Genomic DNA, 14,701 nt, shown 5'->3' on the forward strand with positions numbered 1-14,701 from the left:
GATGCTTGTTATTAGCAAGGATCACTGTTTACTTTGGATAGTATGAATGTATAGACCAAAACAGTGGCTCTGCTCACACATGCCCATATATGTATGCACACAGACAGACATGCACATATATATGTATATATATGTATGTATATATATATATATATATATATATATATGTTTATGAATATACACACACATGCAGAATAAATACAAAATAAAGTTGACAAGTAGAAAGTTTGGTCACACCAGCTCTTGGCAGTACATAAATAATCAAAGTTTGGCTTTTTAAATTAAACTGGTTCTCATACTGAAATTAGAAAGTCCATTTTGTCTTTGGAAATGGAACCATTTTGTACAATACATCCTTTAGCATTAAAATTCCAAGTTTCTTCCAACATATTTTTATATACATCTAAGTTCTTGCATTATTTTTGTTGTTGTTGTGGGAATTGACCTAATTTTTAATTCATGGAGATGTGCAGTCCCTATGCTTATGTATGTACATTTTAGTTACTTGAAAACAGAAAATTAAAAACATCTTAGTTTTTAGTCTAAGTATCTTTTAGGAATACATAGAACATTAATTAAGTATAGTGTTGCCCCTTTTCATGTTAACTCCTTCTATATCTTATTTTAAAAAGTAATAGATCACTACTTATTACCATTATCCATTACACATAGGATAAATATGTCATTGTAATTTTAAATATAAAATTATTATTTACTGAGATAGTTTGTTCTCATTCATACCAATCAGTACTTATTGAAAAACAAAATGTTAGTTTTGGAGGAACTTGGGTGGCTCAGTTGGTTAAGTTTCTGCATTTGGCTCCAGTCCTGATGGTCCTGGGATTGAGCCCAGTGTTGGGCTCCCTGCTCAGTGAGGAGCCTGCTTCTCCCTCTCCCTCTGCTACTCTCCCTATTTGTGCTCTGTCATGTGTTCCCTCTCTCTCAAATAAATAAGTTCTTTAAAAAAATGTTAGTTTTGGGGCTCCTGGGTGGTTCAGTGGGTAAGCCTCTGCCTTCGGCTCAGGTCATGATCTCAGGGTCCTGGGATCGAGCCCAACATCAGGCTCTCTGCTCAGCAGGGAGCCTGCTTCCCTCTCTCTCTCTCTGTCTGCCTCTCTGCCTTCTTGTGATCTCTATCTGTCAAATAAATAAATTTTTTTAAAATGTTAGTTTTAATCACATCCTGTCTCACTGGAAGTAAAAATAACTACTACCTATGGGTGACATTATTTCAGTTTTTTTTTTAAGATTTTTATTTATTTATTTTATTTTATTTATTTATTTATTTATTTATTTGACAGACAGGGATCACAAGCAGGCAGAGAGGCAGGCGGGGGAGGGGGGGAAGCAGGCTCCCTGCTGAGCAGAGAGCCTGATGTGGGGCTCCATCCCAGGACCCCAGGATCATGACCCAAGCCGAAGGCAGAAGCTCAACGCACTGAGCCACCCAGATGCCCCCATTATTTCAGTTTTTAAAACTCAAATTGTTCAAAGGGATTGATGCACCTATATGTTTATAGCAGCATTATCTACAATAGTCAAATTATGGAAGCAGCCAAAGTTTCCATCAAGAGATGAATGGATAAATCAGAGAGGGAGATAAGCCATGAGAGGCTCTGGATTCTGGGAAACAAACTGAAGGTTACAGAAGGGAGGAGGGAGGGGGGATGGGGTGACCAGGTGATGGGTATTAAGGAGGACATGCATTGGGATGCACACTGTGTGTTATACACAACTAATGAATCATTGAACACTACAACAAAAACTTATGATGTACTATATGTTGGCTAACTGAATATAATGAGAACGTGTTATATGTACGTAATGGAGTATTATTCAGCCATAAAAAAGAATGAAAACCAAGATTAAAACTCTAAATTGGAATTTTCTAGCTTGAATAAAAATTTCAGAGTCATGTAAATGGCCCCCTTGTTCCTACTTACTCCATAATGTCTTCCCATTCTGAATGGAGAGGTCCTTTTTAAATTCACACACACAAAAATCAATTGTTTGGTGGAATGCTTAGCTCAAACCTTAAATATTACTCTTGTCAGCAATCCTAATGTTTACCCTATATGTAAAAATAATATACAATCACTGAGAACATGAGTCTAGATTTAATATTTTCCTTCTCTTGTCTATATTCTTTTTAAATATATGTATTCATTTGAGGGTTATTTGAGGGGAAAGAATTAATATTTACCTTACCATCTCTCTTGTATCAGAGGTTATTTTCAGAGTTATATACTATCTTTTTCTCTTAACCCTCACAAAAACTCTATGCAGTTATTATATCATTTTCATAGATGATAAGATTAAGACTTAGAGAAGTTAAATAATTCACCTAAAGTCATGCATCTAGAATGTGGCATGACCAGAATCCAAATCTCTAAGAAAAAAAATGAGCCTTAAAATCTTACAATAGATTTTAACTATTCTATGACATCTACAGATCTCTTTACAATATCAAGGATAATCGTCAAATATACAATTTCTGATAAAGAGAATGCTTTTGACATTATCACTTCTTTATTTACTGACCTTAGCACTTTTACAATTACTATGAGGTTTGCAAGCCCATAGGGAGTGAAATGATGCAGTGGTGATATTATTATAAAATGTTGAATGAGGCATGACCTCCAGGGCAAAGAAGCTGCTACAAGTCTAAAGTATAACATGCTCCAGCTAAAACAAGAGCCATAGAAATGCTCCTGTAGTGCTTCAGGGCCACACCAGACCCAAGACTGATGGAGGAAGCAGAGTGAGCAAGGAGAGAAACAAAGATGGAGCCTCTGGGGCCAGTGCTCTTATGAGAGACAGCCTATTGTACTGGCTTAGACCTTGGACCACCAGCTGACAATACCAAGGCATGGGCTTCATTCAATAGGCTCCCTTTGGTGGGGAAGCAGTTCCATACTGTGTTTAGAGATGAGGTCTCTGGAAACAGACTGCTTGGATATGAATTTCAGTCAGTCACTTACTACCTATCTGCATAGTATTGACAAGTAATTGCAATGAATGCCTTAGTTTCTTCATCTGTGAGATGGGCATGATGCAATGAAATGAAGTAATATGTGGAATATGAAGAGTTATATGTGGCACATAAGAAAGTCCCATAAGTGATACATATTCTTATTATTAAAAACTGTTTCCATTGACCAATACATTTGTTCCTTTTTTGACGGCAAGTGTATCTTTGACGGTAACAAAAAACAAAATAAAAAACAAAAAAATCACAAAACACCAAAAAAACCTTCCTCCTCAACGACCCTGAACTTCAACAATATTATTCTTGCTTAGCCAAACCTACTACACCTTTAAGAAGAAAGAAGAGGTAGGCCAGGTTGATTTGCATGAGGATCTAGTTTAATTGCATCCATGTGTTTACCTTCTAATTCTAACCTTAATGATAAGGTCAAAAATGGTCATTCGTATGCACAACCTTGACAAAGCAGAACTTAGATATTCTCTCCAAAAAGCTAAGCAAGCTTCTGATTACCAAGGCAAGCTATTTTATAATAAAATAATTCTCATGAACAAGAGAGAAAATAAAACAGCTCAAAAAACTCAATAATAAAATAAAATAGTCATTCATATATAGTACAAACACAGATATTATGGAGAATCTAAGACTGGATCTAAGTCTTTAAGATAGGATTAAAATACTACTCTTGTTGGTTTTTAGGTATTATTGCATGTGGCAAGAAAAGATTCAAGAATTTGGTATGAAAAATACCCAGGTGTTAATGCACTGGTTCAGTCAAGCGTGCCCTAGAGACCTGGACCCCCCCAGGGAGGCAATACTGTTCTGGTCTAGTGGGTACTGTCATCAATGTGACCTTTACAGAGGTGGCCTGAATAAGTTATCACCATAAACCACTTGGAATGAAAAGCACCACATCAGTACTTACTATGCTTTGCATTTTTTATGACTCGAATCTTTCACAAGAGATGAGCGGCTCCTAAAGATATTACAAAAGTGGTTTATAAATAGGGAGTAGCTATACTTGCAATTCATTGGTTTCTGAAAAGTTGTAATTGCTACATGAATATTTTTACAGCGTAAATGTTAATTGAAACATTTGCTAAATAACAGAAAAATGGCAGACCTATAAATAACAATGCCACTTAAGGAGTAGAAAGGCTTAATTTTAGAAAATGTGAAGGTACAGTTTTTGTTTCCTTCCTACAAAAAGACGAATAAAAATAAAACCCTCTCTGAGAGTAGACTGCTTTCCATGTATGGTGTATCTTTTCACGTGTTGCCAAACCAGCAATCACCAGTGATGCCTCCATCTTGGTGTGCGGCATCCCAACATGGCTGTCATTTTATTTCCTCCTATTGAAAAGAAGGCCAGCTGTCTATATACAGCTGTTTGTATCAGCCATAAAAGATAATTTTGCTGCATTAACTCCATAAGTTTGATAGATTCAGCAAGGCTTTGATGGTATAATGGCTTAATTTTTCATTCTAATAATAACTGCCTGCCATTTGAAATGAATAGGATCAAAACCAAACATTTCTGTGTTGTAACATGATCTGTGACCCATGTACATATGGCTTGGGAGGCCTGGGGCAGGGAAGTCCTGGACCCCTTTCTAGTTCATCCAGAGGCAGTAAAAACACGAACACCAGGGAAAGGGCTGATGGTAAAGGAGCTCAAGGGAAAGTGACCCAGCTGTCCTCTACTTTTAAATCCATAATTGGCCGTAGGCCTGATTCAGGATGAGGCATGTTTTAGGATCTGTACATAGTGCTGTGGTTGTTTCTCAGTGACCATCTTCTTCAACTTGGAACAGCTCCCTGAAAACCTCTCATCTATGTCTTTCCTTCTTTTTCTTCTCTCCCTCTCCCTTCTACCATTATACAGATAAAATGTTAATAATTCGATTATTCACTTGTTTGTATAGATTTTTTTTGGTTGACAACTTAGAAGTGTTTCATTTTAAATGCCAGAACATATCTTGATACATTTAAGTGAAAATAAGGTCATGCAAGTTTGTGCCAACAAGCTACTCAGGCTTTATGTAGTTATTGATTTCTCTACCTAATGAAACTGAGTATCAGCAAATTGTTTTTCATTTTTTTTTATAAAGGAGATCACTTTCTGGAAGGAAAATTTAGTAAATTCAAGTGCAAATTTCCTATTTTTAGAATATGGTAGATTTATTTTCATTAGTAAGTCAACATTTTTATTTCCTGTTATTTTTTCCATATATGCCCCCTTTTTGAAAATGATTATAACCCTTCAACCAAAAACTGCAAAAAAATTTTAAACTCTCTTTTTCATTAAATCATTACTCAATGATTGTTTTTTCTACTTTGTATGCTTTTCTATATTTTCTAAGTTTTTTAGTCTATCTCCTTCACCACTCAGCTATGTTTCCAAGTTTTCTAAATAGAATATCTTTTACATCTACAACTAGAGGAAGACCTACATAGATAATATTTTAAAAATACCTTTAAAATTGTTTCACAATTTCATACTATGCCTGTGGAAACTTACAAAAGAAAACTTCACCACTGCTGATAAAAGACCTATGAGGAACCCCACACAAGGAGTACTAACATAGGTAGAAAATAAAGTCATTTTTAGATTTTATTTATTTATTTGAGAGAGAGACAGTTGGAGAGAAAGAGCAAGGACTTGAGCAAGAGAAAGGGAAGATGGTGAAGGAGAGAGAGAATTTCAAGCAGACTCTGTGCTGAGCCCCAGAGGAGCTCAGTCTCAACACTCTGAAATCATGACCTGAGCCAAAAAATCATGAGCCACCCAGGTGCCCTAAGGATCATTTTTAGGTCAACTGTTTAAAACATCCATATCACAGTATAGGAAATAGGGGTTTTTGGATGATTTTGAAAAGCTTATACTTTTCTCCATCTAGTAAGTAATACTCTTGACCAAATGTAACAATACTATTGAAAATACTGCCAGGGTGAGGATTCCAAATACTATTTATTTTCTGTGCTTTAAAACACACACACACACACACACACACACACACACACACACACACACACAACCAAACCAAACCCAAAAAACTTATTTTCAAAATAATTTCAAATTCAGAGAAATTAGAATCGCGTGCAGAACTTCTGAATATTCTTACCCAGATTCACCAAGTTTTAACACTTTGCCACAGTGCTTTATCATTCTGTCTGTAGATATTTGTATTTTCCCCCAAACTATATGAAAATAGCTGCATACATTATGCTCTTTAACCCTTAATATTTGGGTATTTATTTCCTAAAAGCAAGTGCTTGAATTCAGAAAACTGACTGCTGATATAATGCCGTTATCTAACATACAGCCCATATTTCAGTTTCTTTGATTGTTCCAATAGTGTCCTTTATAAGACTATTTTCCAATACAGGATGCAAACTAGGATCTCTTTAGTATCCTTTAATCTGGAACAGTTTATCAGACTTTATCTTTCTTGGGTTTGTCAGGAAAAAATAGTGAAAAATACAGGTCAACCATTTTATACAAAATCTCATTATTTGATTTTTTGTTTGTTTGGTTTATTTTCTTTTGTTTTCTGATGTTTCCTTAGGTTCAGGTTGTCAGTTTTGGCTAGAATACCACATAAGCAAAGTTTCCCACCAGATTATTACATCAGAAGGGATATGATGTCTGTGCACCCTTTATTAGCAACATTGATTTTGATTCCCTGGTTGAGGTACCACTGCAGGAAATATCACTACTACCAAAAGTTCAAGATTTGTCTGCAGTGCTTTTTTCCTTCCTTTTCCTTCTCTTGCTTTTCCTCTTCCTCCTTTCCACCCTCTCTTCTTCTTCCTCTTCTTTTTAAGACTAACAGTATATAATCAATACATTGCATTTGAAAGTCACTTGAATTATTTTTCCCCTTAATTCTAAATATTTTGTTTGAAATAAGTTATTTCTCCTTGCATTTAGTTTTAGAGTCCCACACCCTTGTTAGTTTTATTTTATTCTTTGAATATGCAGAATATTTATGATTTCTCCTTGCATTTAGCTTTAGAGTCCCACACCCTTGTTAGTTTTATTTTATTTTTTGAATATGCAGAATAATTATGATTCCTTGAGGCACCTGGGTGGCACAGTCAATTAAGTATTCCACTCTTGGTTTCAGCTCAGGCTGTGATCTTAGGGTTGTGAAATCAAGCCCCATGTCAGGCTCCACACTCAGCATGGAGTCTGCTAAGCAAAGACTTTTCCTCCCTCTCCCTCTGTCCCTTCTCCCCAAGCTCTCCCTCTCTCAAATAAATAAATAAATCTTTAAAAAAGGAGTATTTATTATTCCAAGTCTCAAAATTATACAAAACATTATACCAAAGAAAATTACTCTCTTCCTTATAACTTCCCCTACCCCTTAAGAATCAGTCCCATAAGTTTCTGGTTTATCCTTTCCTGTGTTTCTTTTTAAAAAAATAAGCATGTTTCTTATTTCTCCTTTTTTGCATATAGGGTAGCACGCTATAAAGATTCTTATACTTTGCTTTCCTTCCCTTAACAATATATATTGGAAATTAATCTCTATCAGTTCATAAAGATCTTTCTCATTCTTTATTATAGTTGCACAGTTCTCCACTGTGTGCATGTTCTAAAGTTAATTCAGTCAATATTCTTTGCTTTGGCAATTTAAAATTGCCTGTAGTTTTTAACTATAAATGATGCTTGTTAGAGGTACACCTTTGGGCTAAATTCCTAGAAGTGGAATTTCTGCACCAAATGCATTTATAATTTTGTTAAACACTGGCAGATTCTCCTTCAAAAAGGGTTGTTCCATTTTATATTGCCACCAGTAATGAATGAGAAAACCTGTTTTCCAACAGTATATTGTCAATCTCTTGAAATTTCTCCTAACTGGTGAGAAATAATATTGAGTGCAGGGTTGAATTTATGAACAACATTCCTTTATGAATAAAGTTGAACACCTTTTCAAAGATTTGAGGACCATTTTAATATTGTTTTTGAAATTGTATGTTTAGATGCTTTGCTCATTTTGAAGTTTTTGCTTTTTTCCCCTCAATCTTTAAAGGTTCTTTGTAGAATAAAACATTATCCTTTTAAATAAGACATATTGTGCAAATACTATTTCTGAATTTGCCATGTGTCTTTAGAAAAATGCATGCAAATGCTTTTTTATGTAGTAAAATGTATAAAGCTTTTATTGTTTCTATATTTTGAGTCATAATTCTAAAGCTTTTCTCTACACTTATGCTACACTTTATTCTTCTTTTTCTTTTTATTTTTTAATATTTTATTCATTTATTTGACAGACAGAGATCACAAGTAGGCAGAGAGGCAGGCAGAGAGAGAGTGAGAGAGAGAGAGAGAGAGGAGGAAGCAGGCTCTTCAGCAAGCAGAGAGCCCGATGCGGGGCTGGATCCCAGGACCCTGGGACCATGACCTGAGCCGAAGGCAGAGGCTTAACCCACTGAGCCACCCAGGTGACCCTACCTTTATTCTTCTATTTGTACAATTTAACTTTTACATTTAAAAATGTAATCCATGGGCGCCTGGTTGGCTCAGTGGGTTAAGCCGCTGCCTTCGGCTCAGGTCATGATCCCAGGGTCCTGGGATAGAGTCCCGCGTTGGGCTCTCTGCTCAGCAGGGAGCCTGCTTCCCTCCTCTCTCTGCCTGCCTCTCTGCCTATTTGTGATCTCTGTCTGTCAAATAAACAAATAAAATCTTAAAAAATAATGTAATCCATTTAGAGTTGGTTATTTTGTATAATTTGAGGAATAGGTTTACTTTAAATTAAAAAACAATAGCATTGGAACTAACCAGTCCCTAAAGGCTTAGAAAAATTGTGGGATATTTAGGCATAGGCCCTTTTTGCTGAGTAGTTCCCTGTTAACTTCCTCCTTTTTTTTTTTTTAATTTTTATTTATTTGACAGAGAGAGATCACAAGTAGGCAGAGAGGTAGGCAGAGAGAGAGAGGAGGAAGCAGGCTCCCTGCTGAGCAGAGAGCCCGATGCGGGACTCGATCCCAGGACCCTGAGATCATGACCTGAGCCGAAGGCAGCGGCTTAACCCACTGAGCCACCCAGGCGCCCAACTTCCTCCTTTTAAAAAAATCTCTCCACGGGTTAACTTCGATAAATTCTATTTTCCATGGAAACCATAGATTTTATTTAGCTTTTAAAATTTACTTGCATGGAGGTATGCTAAGTAATTTCTTAGGGTTTTTAAATATTTCCTCTGAATCAATAGTTACTTGTTCCTTGTCATTTCTTATTTTGTATGTTTGTGCATTTTCTTATTTCTTGATTAAATAGTGCCTGTGTGTTTATTTTTTTTTTCAAAGAAAGAGAACTTTGGTATATTAAATTGACCTACTGTTCTACTATGTTCTACCTCATTAATTGCTGTTTTTATTTTTATTGATTCTTTCCTTGTGCTTCATTTTTGTTCACTTTGTTTTTCTTTCTTTAGATATCTGAGTTGGAAATTGAATTCATTTACTTTTATTATGTTATTGATATTGATATATGTACTTAAAACTGAAGTTTTCTGATTGCTACTTTAAATGAATAACATAAATTCAAGTATATAGTATGCCCTATAATTATTTTTCAGAAATATTTTAATTCTCTTCGCATTTTCCCTTTTGGCTAAGAGTGAAGATTTTTTTTTAACATTTCCAAGTAGAATAAGCTTTTTTTTTTTAAATTTTTAGCTTTATTCTATTGTAATCAGAGAAAGTTTCCTTTAATATTTAAGTACACTATAATTTATGCAATTGTTTCAGTAACTTATTGTATGATCAATTTTTGTGACTATTCTACATGCACTTGACAAGAAGGTACATTCTCTATTATTGGAGTGTTACATTTGATACACCTCTGTAAGAGCTTATTACTGATTATGTTTTTTAATTCTGCTAAATCCTTATTTTTTAATTAAGTTGACCTGTTTCATACTACATATGTATGTGGTGCCAAAACATTTTATTGTCAGTATTTCTTTTTGCTTGACTCAAAGATAGTCATAATTTAAATCTACATTATAAATTACAACTTTACAAATAAATACAGGTATGTCTTGCTTAATGCTTTTTAGCCTGAATTCTCTTTGTCTGATGTCAGGATTACAAGCTCTGCTTTTGTATTATATATACATATGTGTATGTATATATAATTCACATATAATACATTCTGTGATATATTCTGAATCATTCTATTTTAGTATGTGTCAGCATAGAGTTAGGTTTTGCTGTATGAACCAATGTGAATGTCTTTTTCTTTTAGGTTAACTCAGCTCATTTTATTTCTTTATATCACTATTATATTTCATTTAAACTGTCATAATATTTTGTGTCATAATTTCTCTGCATATTGTGTTATTTTTAATGTGGTTTTTTTCTCTATGCAGTACGACTTTTTGCTCTTTTTTTCTTTTTTATTTCTTTTGTTATGAAGAAAGGTTTGTATAATTAGCAGTACTGTATTGTACATTTGGAAGTTGCAGATGTTAACCAAACTTACTGTGATCATTTCACAATACATACATATATGTTGTACACCTAAAACTAATACAATGTTATATGTCAATTATATCTTAAGTAAAAATAAATAAATAGTTTTTATTTTTATTCTGGTGGTTACCTTTGTATTTGTGCCTTTTATACTGCCTTTAAACCCCCTCTTTCCTTAACCTTTTTTCTGAATGGTTTGTCAGGCTTTAAATTGTTTTGACTCCCACCTATCTACCCTATAATAGATTGAATAATCTTTATTTACTTTTTCCTTCTCTATTCCTTTTCTTCACATTTTGAAAGTTTTATTCTTTCTATTTTTCAGCATGTGGCATTAACATGCCATTATCCCATCCATTTTCCCACTTTTATGTTATGGTTACATCTATAATGATATATATTAAATACTCACCATTAGTTCTTTTCCCTAAGTTTGTCCAGTCATCTCTTGGCCAGATAAAGGTTTGCCTTTAACAGATTGGTTGGTAAGGTTTATGAATAAATTATTCCCTGAATTCTTGCATGTTTAAAACAATTTTTCTATAACACTTGATACTTTAAAGTCAGCTTGGTGTGATATATAAAATCCTTGAGCTAAATTTTTTTACTTGAGTTTCTTAAATGCTATTCTATTGCTGCTCTGCTTTGTATGTTACTCTTGAGTAATCTGAACCAGCCCAAGTTTTTAGCCTTTTAAATAATTTGTTAATTTTCCTAAAGGCCCTGAGGATATTCATTTTTCTTTTTCCAGGTCTCATTTATAGACATTTAATTTCTTCTCTTTATGTCTTCCATTTCAACTAGTTTTTCTGTGACCTTTTTTACTTCTTTTTTTATTTCATTTTCATTATCTTTGTAGTTTTCCTGCTATTCTTCAGTGCCCCTTATGAAATTTTTATTTGAACCTACTCACTATTGGTCACCTTGTAATTTGGTCTTCATTTTTAAATTTATGAGATAATTTTGTTTCTTTAATTTCTTTCTTGAGTCCTATCAATTCTCATTACATTTATTGTCATTTTACTATTGTCCAGTTCTGTTCCTAATATTTGAATTTCTGATTATAGGTGTGGTATGTGTATATTACAATAAGACCATGCACTGGGAGTATTATGTTACAGCAGGTCACTTCTGTTTCATGATTTTAGAGGGTGAAATTTTTATCATTTGAAATATTGCAATTCTTATTTTCTGTTTTTCTTCTTAAAGTAGTTTTACATACAATTGGCTTTTATGTCTAGGTAGTTAAATAGGGGTCCTCACCAAAAGCTCCCTCTTCTGTCAGTATAATAAAATGCAATTTTTAAATGGGTTTTTATTGGTTGGGTAGAAGGGAGAGATTGTTGTACCTTAAAGTTCTGTTTTTTCATCAGGGTCCTTAACTTTTATCCTACTTTGTTTTTTATCTTCAACTACCACATTTTCAAGGGTCACCCCCTTTCTCTATTCTATGCAAAGCTCCTAATCTGTCAATTTCCTGGTAATAATGCTGGTGGCCTGAGCCCCATGTGGTTTTATTTGTACTTTTGTTGATCTTATGGGGTTTTTAAGAAGATTATATAGAGTATAGATTCAGGAAACCACCATTGTTTTCTAAGACAAACTTGTGATTTGAATTGCATATTCTGCCTAGAATATGCTTTAAATGTGGCATTTGATGTAAAAAGTAAATTTCTTTACTCTTTTTTATTCAATTGACCCTCCTAATACTGTTCTCTGCTGGCAGATAATCAAACATTTTGAAAGAGGCTTCATGTTAATTTTTGCAAAATCATCCTTCTCTCCAAATTTAAGTGTTTCTTTTTGGAATGGGACATATATTCCCTGACCCAGTTTCCCAAGGAAGATTATCCAGTGGCTTATGTAATGTCTGCATATTTCTTACAAGGAGAGGGTCTTAGGAAGATTCATATTTTCTATTTTTAAAGATTTTATTCTATCATTCTTCCTCCTCCATGAATAAAATTAGAATTAGTATTAGAATCACGGATGGTCCCCAACTTCCAAAGTTGCCAAAGCAATATGCATTGATCAAAACTACACTTTGAATTTTGAATCTGATCTCTTCCTGGGCTAGTGACACAATATTTTCTCATGATGCTGGGTAGTGGCAAGGAACTGTAGCTCTTAGTCAGCCACATGATACACTTATAACCTGCCCACACAACCATTCTGCTTTTTCACTTTTACTAGAGTATTCAATAAATTACATGAAGTATTTGACATGTTACCATAAAATAGGCCTTGTGTTATTTTGTTTCAAGTTTTTATTTAAATTCCAGTTAGTTAACATAAAGTCTAATATTGGTTTCATAAGACTCATCACTTACATATAATATCCAGTGCTTATCACAAAAAGTGCCCTCTTTAATACCCATCATCCACTTAGCACTTCCCCCAACCACCTCCTCTGCAACAACTCTCAAGTTTGTTCTTTATAGTTAAGAGTCCGTTTTATGATTTGCCTTTCTTTTCTCCCCCAATGTTCATCTGTTTTGTTTCTTAAATTCCACATATGAGTGAAATCATATGGTATTTGTCTTTCTGTGACTGACTTATTTAACTTAACATAATACTCTCTAGCTCTATCCAAGTTGCTGCAAATGGCAAGATTTTATTCTTTTTCATGACTGAGTAATATATATATATAAAATATATAATATATAAAATATTGTGTATATATAATACACAATATTTAATATATAATATATATAATATAATAATTATATATAATATATAAATATATAAAATATATATAATATCTTATGTATTATATATAATAATTTATATGATATATAAAAATATATACATATATATAAAACACATCTTCTTTATCCATTCATCAGTTGATGTACTTGGGGCTCTTTCTATAACTTGGCTATTGTTGATAATTCTGCTATAAATATTGGGGTACCTATGTCCCCTTGAATAAGTATTTTTGTATCCTTTGTGTAAATATCTAGCAGTGCAATTGCTGGATCATGGGGTAGTTCTATTTTTAACTTTTTGAGGAAACTCCACACTGTTTTCCAGAGTGGATGCACCAGTTTGTAGTCCCACCAACAGTTTGAGAGAGTTCCCCTTTATTAAAATTTTTGCCAATATCTGTTGTTTCCTATGTTGTTAATTTTAGCCATTCTGATAAGGGTGAGGTGGTATCTCATTGTAGTCTTGATCTTTATTTCCCTGATGATGAGTGATGTTGAACATCTTTTAACGCATCTTTTAAAACAAGCTTTGTGTAAATGGTGTGTAAAATGGTTTTGCCCAACTATAGGCTAATGTAAGTGCTCTGAACACATCTGAAGTAGGCTGAGCTAAGCTATGGCTTTTGGTAGGTTAGGTGGATTAAATACATTTTCAACTTATGATAGTTTAGACCTATGATGGCTTTATTGGAATGTAACCCCACTGTAATTCAAAGCAGATCTGTACAGGGAATGTAAAATGCAGGGGCTCATATAAAACTAACGTGAAAGTGATTCTTTGTGCAACTCAGTATAGATGATCATTTAAAGGTAAATAATCCCTTGCTCATTGTTCACACTGCCAAAAATCTAAGCATAAATCTATGCTATTTGATAAGAATGACAAGCAACCATAGGAATAGCAAGAACTAATGAGAGATGAACACAAAATAACATATCTTAAATTAAGAAGATAAAATTGAAATAACATCACAAGGTGAGTTCATACTGACAAATCTCAGGAAACTTAGAGCTTTTTATTCAAGTTTTATATTATCTTCTGTCAAACATGTCTGAAACTTTAGGATATTTGAATAGCAGATCATTTTGTAGACTTTAGGATCATATTCTCATTATTTTAAAGATGTTGGTCAAATTGGTTAGGTTTTGCCAAATATTTATTGTGTAGAGAGTGGTGATGATAAATAAACATTATGTGCAAGACTTTTGTTATTGAATAGTTAATTCAGCTGAAAAAAAATTCAAAACTAAAATAAATTAGTGAACTATTAAATAGGAATCTAAATAACATGACATAGCATCAGTAAATGTCTGAAAGACAGTTTGCTCATTTATGTTACAAAGTTTAAAACTTCACCTAATCTCTATAAAATCTTATCTTAGCAATATATTGAGCAATAGGAGTTTTGCATATGAAGACACAATAGCACTAAAGAACTTGTTAAGGTAAAGATCCCTGAATTGAAAACGGAGTTTTGTGTTTTGACATTATAATATTTATATCTATTAAAAAAAAGAAAAGAAA

Source organism: Mustela erminea, chromosome 7 (assembly GCF_009829155.1).
Source record: "Mustela erminea isolate mMusErm1 chromosome 7, mMusErm1.Pri, whole genome shotgun sequence".
Classification (NCBI taxonomy): domain Eukaryota; kingdom Metazoa; phylum Chordata; class Mammalia; order Carnivora; family Mustelidae; genus Mustela; species Mustela erminea.